The 11,145-nt window shown below is 42.6% G+C and overlaps 1 pseudogene; it reads left to right on the top strand.

Annotated features, from left to right (window-relative positions):
- Positions 1-9,781, top strand: part of LOC139191828 (short-chain dehydrogenase ptmH-like) — a 45,335-nt pseudogene extending 35,554 nt beyond the window's left edge.
- The last annotated feature ends 1,364 nt before the right edge of the window (positions 9,782-11,145 follow it).

An 11,145-nucleotide genomic window follows, 5' to 3' on the forward strand; every position in this document is an offset into this window, starting at 1 on the left:
ATAGCCATGAAGCAACTGTAGGGTGTAATGGTTCAGGTGGTTGATGTATGAAGTTGGCGTGGAATTGGCAGGCTTGGCACCTTTTGGCATGTTCCAGGCAATCCTTCACCATGCTTGGCCAGTAGTAACCCATTCTTTTGAGCTGGAAATGTAGCTTTGGTCCAGATTGATGCGCCCCGCACACGCCTGAGTGTGCTTCTTCCATGGCTTGATTGGCTTCTTCTTCACCTAGGCATCTCAGAAGTACTCATTCGAAAGAGCGCCGGTAGAGTGTTTCTTTGTAGTAGAGGAAGCGAGGTGCTCGTCGACGTATTTCAGAGGGGTGTCTAGAATCATTTGGAAGTTTTCCATGCTCTAAGTAGTCAATCAACGGTTGTCTCCATTCTTCAACATCGACTGGAAGTACTGAGATGACTTTGTATCATCTAGTAGCATTTCGATGACGAGGGGGATGACCCATCTTTGGCAAACTGGCACGTCTGCAGCTTCGTCTTCTCCTAGTGTCATACTCGAGGCTAGGTTGGCGAGAGCGTCTGCCATTTGATTTTCTTTTCTCGGCACATGTTCTACTGTTACGGCCTCAAACTTTTGTAGCAGCTGAGTTGCTAGTCGGAAGTACAGAACGAGATCATCTTTCCTCACCTCATATTCAGTTAAGAGTTGATTAATTATGAGCTTGGAGTCGCCATATACCTCAAGGGTTGTGATTTCCATGTTGATCACTATTTGGAGCATAATTCGCTTAGTTGGAATGAATAAGGTAGTATTTACCTTTGTGGCGACATGAATACTACTCTTGCTCCCACTCCGTCTGCTCGTGCGGATCCGTCGAAGAACATCGTCTATGTCGGGAATATGTCGATGTAGAATACCTCCTCGTCAGGCAAGTCGTATGAGATTTTCCAATCGGCTGGGATTGGATGATCGACAAGGAAGTCTGCTAATGCTTGTCCCTTGACGGCTTTAGATGGGACGTAGATGATCTCGTATTGATTGAGAAGCAACGCCCATTTAGCTAGTCGCCCTGTCAAAACTGGCTTGGACATGACGTATTTGACCGGGTCAGCTTTAGCAACCAAGTGGATGGTGTAAGCATACATGTAATGTCTGAGCTTCTGGATGGCAAACACCAATGCAAGGCACATTTTTTCTATTGGGGAGTAGTTCAACTCAGCGCCGGTGAGCGTTCGACTTAGGTAGTAAAACGCTCATTCTTTCTGGAATTCGTTTTCCTGTGCCAAGAGTGCTCCCACTGAACTTTCCTGAGTGGCGATGTACAATATGAGTGGTTTCCCGGGCACAGGCGCCCCCAGGATAGGTGGACTTGATAAATATTTTTTTATGCTTTCAAAAGCATTGTGGCACGCGTCGTCCCATACGAACGGAACATCCTTTTTCATGAGTCGACTGAACGGTTGACAACGCCCTGCAAGGTTGGAGATGAAGCGTCTGATGAAGGCTAGTCATCCTTGTAGACTTTTCAGCTTGTGCAGGTTTCTTGGCTCGGGCATGCTTTGAATGGCCTTGATATTTGATTGGTCCACTTCAATGCCACGGTGCTTGACAATGAAGCTGAGGAACTTTCCCGAGGTGACGCCAAACGCACACTTTAACGGGTTCATCTTGAGGTTGTATTTTCGTAGCCTTTCGAACACTACTCGTAAATCCTTTAAGTGATCTGATCTTCTCTTTGTTTTGACCACTACGTCGTCCACATAACATTCTATGTTTTTGTGCAGCATGTCACTGAAGATTTTTTGCATCGCTCGCTGATATGTGGCTCCAGCGTTCTTTAGACCAAAAGGCATCACCTTGTAGCAGTAGATACCTTTTGGAGTTCGGAATGCTGTTAGTTCCTCATCTTCGAGAGCCATACGAATTCGATTGTATCCAGAAGAGCCGTCCATGAATGACAGTGCCTTGTGGCCAGTGGTTGCGTCCACAATGATTTCGATGATCGGCAACGGAAAGTCATCTTTTGGGCAAGCGTCATTGAGGTCCCGGAAGTCTACACAAACAGGTATTTGTCCAGATTTCTTAAGAACGATGACGATGTTGGAGATCTACTTGGGGTATTGCACCTCTCGAATGAAGCCTGCTTCAATTAGCTTGTCAATCTCTACCTCGATTTATGGAATGAGCTCGGATCGATAGCGCATTTGAGTTTGCTTTATCGGTCGTATTCCAGGCTTAACTGCAAGATGATGCACAGCGATGACAGGGTCAAGGCCGTGCATTTCCTTGTAAGTCCAAGTAAAGACGTCTTTGTACTCTGATAACAGTTGGTAATACTCATCTACCTTGTCCGCACTTAGCAGCGCACTCACGAAGATAGGTTTCTGCTCCTCTTTTGTGCCTAAGTTGAGCTCCTTGAGATCATCAACCGTGGATTGCCCCCCATCCTCGAGTTGTAGTGGCGCAGCAGTGACATCTTCTTCGGGGATCTCATCTTCTGTGCTTTCTTGGATCGTAATGTGGAAGACATCTTAGGATTACTCTTCGGTGTCGTCTTTCCGGGTGTTGTAGTTACGAAAATCTATGCAAGTGCGGAGTTCTCCTGATTTTTTAAAGGCAACATTTAAGTTCCATCCTATGTGCATAACCTCTTGAATTAGATCACCTTCGATCATGTTGTCGATCTCAACTTCATCCAGGCTTGAAGGTGTATTAATAATGGTTTCTTGCCCCTTTTCGACTGGTGCACTTGTGAATGCGACGTAAGCTTCACGTGTAATTTCTTTGAAGTGAGATGGGTCATTCCTTCAACTTTGCTTGACTTGGAGCATGCCTCCAGCGGTTGAGGCGACGACTTTGAGTCAAAAGAGCCAAAAACGACGTCTTCCTTAGGGGTTTTATCTCCTTTGTCTTTTTGGATCGTGACAGGGAAGATGTCTTGGACCTCCCCTTCAGTGTCGTCCTCTTGGGCTGGTAGGCATGAAGATCGTCCAGTGTGGATGATGGTGCGCTTTCTTACTTTCAATAGTCCATTTGTGTCCACCTCCAAGATTGCTTGGCGCTTTATCCTTGAAGGAATTGAGCTTCGAATATTACCCTTTTCTGCTAGCCTGTCGAGCTTTTCTTCCTTTGACGTTGTCTCGCTATTTCTGGAAAACTTCTTGTTGTCTTTAAGTCTTCCCAAAACTGACCGTCGAGGAGGAGAGCTAGCCGTGTTGCTTTGCTTCTTAGGTTTTGACAACCTTTCAAAAACAGAGTCTTGGGATGTTGGCATGTTGAGCCTCTTGAAAACGGAGGTTCGGTTTTGACCACCAATGTGATTAAGTGCTAACATTCTGGGTCTTGAACGATTCATCCTATCGAAGACTGACGTCCGAGGGACGGATGTAGGCTCCTCTTGATCTTGCTCACTGCTCACGTTGATGTGTTGAGTGCTAGCATTTTTTGCTTTGCTTGAAATCTTCACGGGTGCATTTGGTGTGAAGCCAAGTCCAGCTTTGTTGTTGTCAACTCTGTAACCATGCTTCTTCAACTTCTTTTGAGTCTCGGTGAGGTCACGTTCTTTATTGTTAACGGTGTTTGAAACCTTCTTTCCATGATTCGAAGAAGAAGCGAAGTCGTACCCAGCTTTCGACATGAGTTTGTAGGTGTTTGGGTCAAAACCTTCTTCGGTCCTCTGGGTTGGGAGAAAGCTTGGTTCCACCCCCTTTGGTAGAGCTTTTATGAAGCCTTGTGGTAGTCTTGCAACCTTAGTGTCGCCTAACTGTGTCAGAGGTAAAACTGCATTCGTCTTGAGCAACTTTACATTATCCATATGCCGCTATGCGTCGGCTTTGCTTGCTCCAATTTCGAACGGAGATTGACCATTCTTTCTTCTCGACATCGGGATGTATCGGAAGACGGGTATGTTTGGTCTATTTGAGGGTGTCCTACTCCCTCTGGTTGTTGCAGGTTTAGCAAGCTCATCATCGTTCTTGCTTGAAGACGGCATGGCTTCTTTTTCTTACTTCTTGGGCATGGCTTGCCACTCCTGCTTTTTAGGTGTTGCTTTGCCCGTGGATTTGATCTCTTTTGGAAGAGCTTCAGGTACCATGTCTTCATCCATGTAGAACTTGGCATCTGCGAAATGTGATTCAGCTTCGGTGAATGGTTTGGTATCGCCATAAATCACCTTCACTCATTCTCGGTAGAATTTTAAGCATTGGTGAAGGGTGGACGGTACTACTCCATTCGCATGGATCCAAGGCCTTCCTAAGAGCAAGCCGTAGGAAGTTCTTGCATCAATCACGTGGAATATCGTGCTTGACTTGAGTTAACCAATAGTCATCTCCACTCGGATCATGCCCATCGCTCTTTGTCCTCCTTGATTAAAACCTTGGATTAGTAGACGACTTAGGGAGAGTTCATCTGCCTTGATGCCGATTGTATTCATTGTTGACTTTGGCATGATGTTTATGGATGATCCATCATCCACAAGTATGTGGTTGACTTTGTGCTCCCTTACGTACCCAGAGACGAAGAGAGGACGGTTGTGAGGCTTGGATCCTAACAGCAAGTCTTCGTCGGTGAAGTGGATTGCGTCCTCGATGGCACAGCATGTGGCATATTCATGTGGCCGAAGCTTCAAGCCTTCGTCTTTGCTTTCTTGCGCTTTGTGGTCATTGGGACTTTCCAAGATCGCTGCTAATGCGCATCGCATCTTCTTTGGCAATCGTAGCGCTTCTTCAATGCTAAAGTGTGTTGGCAGACCTTCTTCAAGCGTGAGGGTTTTTTCTCCCTCAGTGGTGATATCTTTGCCTTTTGAAGGCTCTTCCATTTGTACTTCGACCATATGGCATGCAACGATAGTGCACTGTTGGAAGAAGTCATTCGGGAAGTACTCGTGCAAGGAGATAGGAAAGCGTGGCTCTTGCTCCATAGGTTCCCAGCATACGTTGGCTTATTAACTTTTACGTTTCTTTTGGGCTTCCTACTGTTGCTGCAATGGTGTTTTTTCACTTGTTCCACCTTTGGTCTTGTGGCTTGTGGTTTTGGTTTCCTTGTTTTTTTGTAGGTCATCTATGTCCATCCTTCTTCATCATCGGTATGTGCATCTTGTTCGTTTGCCCCCGGCGATGGTTGTGTAGAAAGCGCCGTGTAACTTGCGCATTGATAGGAATGGTCAGGTGTCGCTTGGAGAGGCATGGGATCGAAGGATCCAAACGCCACTGTAGTAGTATGTGTTGCGGCTGTGTCTTCAAGGTTGAGCTCGATTCTCCCTTGTTGCGCTAGCTTCATAATGAGTTCTTTAAGGACGAATCACTTGCCCACATGATGGCTCACGATACGATGGTACTTGTAGTACCTAGGATCGTTCGTTCGATTCATTTCTTCAGGGCGCTTGCACTCTGGTAACTCAATCACCTTCTTTTCTAGCAAGTCATCTAACATTGCATCCATATCTGAGTCAGGAAAAGGGTACGTCTTTTGCTCCAACTCTCTCAAGGTGTTTTTATACTTGTCTTGGGTGCGAGGAGGCTCACTTCTCTTTGTCTCCTTTGCCTTGGTCTTGGAGGAAATCTTGATAGGCGCAGAGGAGGTCTTGATAGGCGCGGATGAGGTTTCGATGGGGGTAGTGTTGACGGTAAAAGTTTCCTTGGCGGGCTTTTTTCCGGTCTTGTCTACACTCGGGGCGAACACCTTATCCTTTTTGAAGTGGGTGATCAGCTCATTCTTTTCATGATTGGCGATACTCAGCTCCATGTCGTGGGAACGAGTTGCCAGCTCCTCAAACATTCTTGGTTTTATGCCTTGGAGAATGTAATGTAACCCCCAGTGCATGCCTTGAACACACATCTCAATGACAGAGGTTTCAGAAAGCCGATCTTTGCAATCCAGACTTAATGAACGCCATCTATTGATGTAGTCGACGACAGGTTCCTTCTTCCACTATTTCGTACTGGTCAGCTCCAGCATGCTTACGGTGCGGCGCATGTTGTAGAAGCGGTTGAGGAATTCCCTTTCTAGCTGATCCCAACTGTTGATAGACTCGGGCTCGATGTCGGTGTACCAGTCAAAGGCATTGCTTTTCAGCGAGCGCACGAATTGCTTGACGAGGTAGTCTCCCTCTGTTCCAGCATTGCTGCAGGTTTCAATGAAGTGGGCGACCTGCTGCTTCGAGTTCCCCTTTCCATCGAACTGCATGAACTTTGGTGGCTGATAACCCCTCGGCATCTTCAAAGCGTCAATCTTCTTGGAGTAGGGCTTTGAGTATAGTACGGAATCATGTGAGCTTCCTTCATATTGGGCCTTGATGGTGTTGGCGATCATCTCCTGCAGCTCCTGGATAGAGAGAGATCCCATGAGCGTCGCCGCTTGGTCTGGCTTTAGCTTCTATTCGACGTTCTCCACTGGAGGCTCCTCATCCTCGTCGTTTTCTTTCTTTACTGGATTATCCCCTTGCCTGACTTTCTCATCGGGCTTTGCATCTAGTTGGTTAGCGAGTGCTGCGATTTGCAGGTCTTTGTCCTCTACAGTCCTTGTGAGTTTTGCGATTGCTTCATTCATCTGAGCCAGCTGCTCCTCAATTGAAGTCGCTCCAGTAACCATGACTTGCATAGTTATGCCGCTGCTTGAGTCGGCATCGGAAAGTAAGGATTCAGAGTACTTCATCTGGCTTTCCTCTCTTGGCGCCCTGAGCGAGGCCAAGGTGATCACCGGTTCGTGCCTCAGGTCCTCTTGTGCCTTCGGCGAAGTTGATGCAGGGGCGGAAGAGGCGACAGAAAGAGCTTTTGCCTTGCTTTGAGTTATGATGCCTGAAGTGACGCCCCCTGCCGTGATGATGCTCTTGTTTCTTGCATCGGCAGCGAGAACAACTTGGGCCTTCTTTGACGCCATTTGTGCTTGTTGCGGATTCAAAGATAGAGATGAGAGGTAAAGACGGTCCCACCGAGCGTGCCAAATTTGTAAACACGGAAATTCCTAAAACAAGAACAACGTGTACAAAATAATATTTGTATTAATGATTTAGGGGCTACAATCTCTTCTACAAATTTAGCCTCTGATTCTGTCTTTGTAATGGGTAGATTTGTTGTTGTTGATCCAAAGGGCCGTCGGGGCTTGATCTTTAGGATGAACGGATAATGAATGATGAACACTTTCTTCAAGGGTCGTCGGGGCTTGATCTTGAATTAGTGGAAGTTTCTTCAAGGGCCGTTGGGGCTTGATCTTGAAGAAGGATTTGACGAAGAACGAATAGGGCTTTCTTGATTCTTCGGGATTTGCTTGAGAGTAGAGAAAATGTATGTAAATTTCCTCCCCTTGATTCTTTGATGGAGAGCCTATTTATAGGCTTTGGGAATGAATCACCACCATCCATTTGTTTTGGTGGATGTTGTAGGTGAATTTTTGTGGATGTTGTAGGTGAAACTTGGTGGATGTTGTAGGTGAAACTTGGTGGATGTTTGTAGGTGAAACTTGGTGGATGTTGTAGGTGAAACTTGGTGGATGTTGTAGGTGAACTTGGGTGGATGTTGTAGGTGAAGTGAATGAAGGTTGTAATTTTAATACAATGGTCAACATTTATTTCACCAAAATTTCAATGTTTACAAATGTAATCTTAATGCAATGGCTAACATTTATGCCACCGAAATTTCAATGTTTACAGCAGGACGTAGATACAAAAAACTATAATGCACCCGAAGAACGCAAAGATATGCTACCACATTTCCCACATTCAAACTCTAATGCGTGAACCACAAAATACAACATGTAATTGTGCATTCTCAAACTGTTCAAAATTTTAGGACAATTTAAGAATTAATTGGACCGCAGTCATGCTTTCGCATCCATTTGCGAAATCCAACTAATTCTCAAAGGAGAAACTAAGCTCATATGAACATTGCAAACCATTTTTTGTACATCTATACAAAAATGTTTGCATACAAATACATAAACTCACAACACCTATAAACTACATACAACACAATTTAAATGAATGGAAATTAAATAAGTTAGTTAAGAAAAATTATACCTTCGAGACTAACGACAATCCCGACGCATTACTTTTTTTTTAATGTCCTTTTTTCGGAAAAAAATTAATTTTTTCATTCACTCTTCAAATTTTTTCAAACCATATAAATACTTAATAAATCAAAAACTTATTTCATTATACCATTTCTGCATAATTAATTAATATACATATTTATTAAAATGCATTAATTTTATTAATATTAAACATTACTACATATTTAATTAAACTCTTCATACTAAAAAAACTTAAAATTTAGTTCTAATTATTAAATAAGCAATAAAATAAAAATAAAAAATCCTATTCTACTCATTTACCGGTAGTTGTGGTTCTTGTTGTAGTTCTGCCATGCAATGATTATCAAACTTCCACCCCCGAAAACGCGACATGAACATGTTGTCTATAGCCTTCATCAAATCTGGGTCATTTTTGTCAATGTCCCAATTAGACTGTCATGTAAAAATTAATAAATTAAAAACTCACTATTATATTATATTTAACAAATATTATTATTTAACTAATAAAATTAACACATACAGCTAACTGATCAATCATTTGCAAACAAATTTTCAGTTTTAATATTATTCTAAAAAAAAATTAAAATCTTAAATAAATTGATATTATATTCCATTCAATTATTTAAAAACCAAACAGGAATTAAAGTATAATTAAGTCCAAATACATAACTTATAAAAAAACCTTGAATTTAAATATTGTCATAAAAACATAAATTTAAAACTACTATTTTGATGGTGCTCCATTCTGCTTGACATCATAACGCTATCGGTTGTAACCTCTCTCGAACGCCGCCTCCACCAACTTCTTCAACTCTTCGTTCGTATCATCATCAAGAGTATACTTACACATTTCACAAAATTAATTATTGATCTATCAACAATATACTTACTAATAATTCATCCATCACCGCCTTCTTCACATTCTCGGGCACATTTTTTCAATAGCGTCACTCAGCAGTAGGACAATTATTCTCCATGGCTACAACAATCGCATACATGAACTCCACATGTTGCCTTAAATCATTTGGGTTGGTGAGCATGCTCTGATCCTTGTTTTTATCCTCCATCCCAGCACGAACAAAATTATGAAGAATATGGATAACATAATTGTGAAGAATAAGGATAGCAAAAGCACATATTTATAGGAAGGTTAGGGCCTTTGCGCGACGAAGGCTTTGTTGCGTAAAGACCTGCACTAAATGTAGTGCAGATTCCTATTGATTCACATACACTAAATGCTCTAACTCAAAATTGACTGTAACTTGCTTGACGAAGCCTTTGTCGTGCAAGTGTTCCTCAATTTCCCATGCATTGAATGCTCTGCCCTAGAAACTAAACAAGCTTTGCGCGACGAAGCCTTTGTCGCGCAAAGGTTCTGCAGGAAAATCTTTGTGACACATTTATTTTCGTGCAAAAAAAAAATCACCCGCGGTTTTCTTCTTGGCTTTGCGCAACAAACATCTTTTTTTGTCATACAAACATTTTTGCACAATGAAGTTCTCCATCACACAAAGTTTACCAACCTTGCCCAACGAAGATATGTTCTTCGTTGCACAAGGCGTCCTTGCGCGACGAAATTTGTAGTTTTTCCTACTAGTGTAGGCATGTGGCACATAAAGTTTTGGGTCTTAAACCACCAAAGATTATTAGTTTTGGTCACATGACTGGTTTGTTTGCTGTGCTTTCTTTGTCTCCTCTTTGGATGAAAGATTTGTTCTTCTCAACTCGATTCAAACTATATATATATATATATATATATGGAAAAATTAGTATCTGGTCCTTAGTTTCTAATGTTCATTGACTAAGACCTTATTAGTTTTTAGATTTTGATCAAAGTCCCTAGCATTAATATATTTATGAATTATATGTCAGTTACTGTTGTGAACATTCCTAGTCTAAGTATGATTGTGTAAATCCTAGATTAGATTTGATTCTAGTTATCCTTTCCTATTACAACTTGTATTACTTGGAGAAGAAGGAATATCTTCCCTCCCTTTACTACTATAAATAAAGGCACAATGTAGGTGGGATAACAACACGCATTCCCCTACAATTCTATAAACACACATCTCTCTTCCCTTTCTCCTGTGCCGTCGGCCCCTCTCCCTTTGTCAGATAAAAATAGAGCACAACACGTTATTAGCACACTCATACTGCTGCGCTTAAGAATCTGATGTTGGAGAATCTTTTTTTGCATCAAACTAGTTCATCCATATCATCACGCAATCAGGTTCTTTCAAAACAACGGCTTTTAACTCGATATTTTGCAAGCCCTGATAGCATCAACATTCACCATGATGCATGACCCAACTTTACGTTTAACGTATTTTAGATTCTACATAAATTGTGTATGCCTCATAACCAAAATTGTTGCAATTATGTGAATTTGATATTTGTCATAAATTGAATCTTACATATGTACATGCATTGAAACTATTATTTGCATATGCATCAAAGTAAATATGTGATTCATTGAATTATATATGCATCTAATTGAATTAATGAAAGAAAAAAGAGAATTTTTTTTTTTTTTGCGATTGGGACCTAGGGTTCTTTCAAACCCGCGACCACCATCCTGCATATAGGGTCTCCACGCCAAACCGTGAGCCTTCAGCTCTCCTATTTTCCAGAAAACCCACAGAGCAAAAGCTCCAAAAACCCCAAACCCAGAAATCCGACACCTTTCATGGTGTCCCCGACCATGGCATGGCCTGTAGCCACAACCCTGACCTTTTGGTTCATATTCCCGACGACTTGAAGTCGTCCCATGTCGGCAATTGAACCGAGATTCACCGGAATCTCGTCGGAATTTTCTCAAAAATTCGATTTTAATTTTTAGGGTTTTATAGTTGTTGAAACGTTGAGATTTTCTTATCTCCGTGGTTGTCCATGACAACCGTGACTCACTCCGAGCCCCAACAACCCCGACACGACCACTTGCAGTGCCGCCATCGATCAAAACCGGTGTTCTTCCCCGGTGATACACACCCAGCACACGCTGGGGTGTTTTTGGTTCAGACCCGAGCCCATTAGGGCTTAGATGGACACGGTCACAAACACCAGCCTTCCGGGCTTTGGTGTTCTGCTTGAAACCTTGCCATCTGGGCTCCCAGATTGTAGCCCATCAATTTGGCCATTTTCTTCTCGACCTAATGAAAAAAAAAA

Source organism: Malus domestica, chromosome 15 (assembly GCF_042453785.1).
Source record: "Malus domestica chromosome 15, GDT2T_hap1".
Lineage (NCBI taxonomy): Eukaryota > Viridiplantae > Streptophyta > Magnoliopsida > Rosales > Rosaceae > Malus > Malus domestica.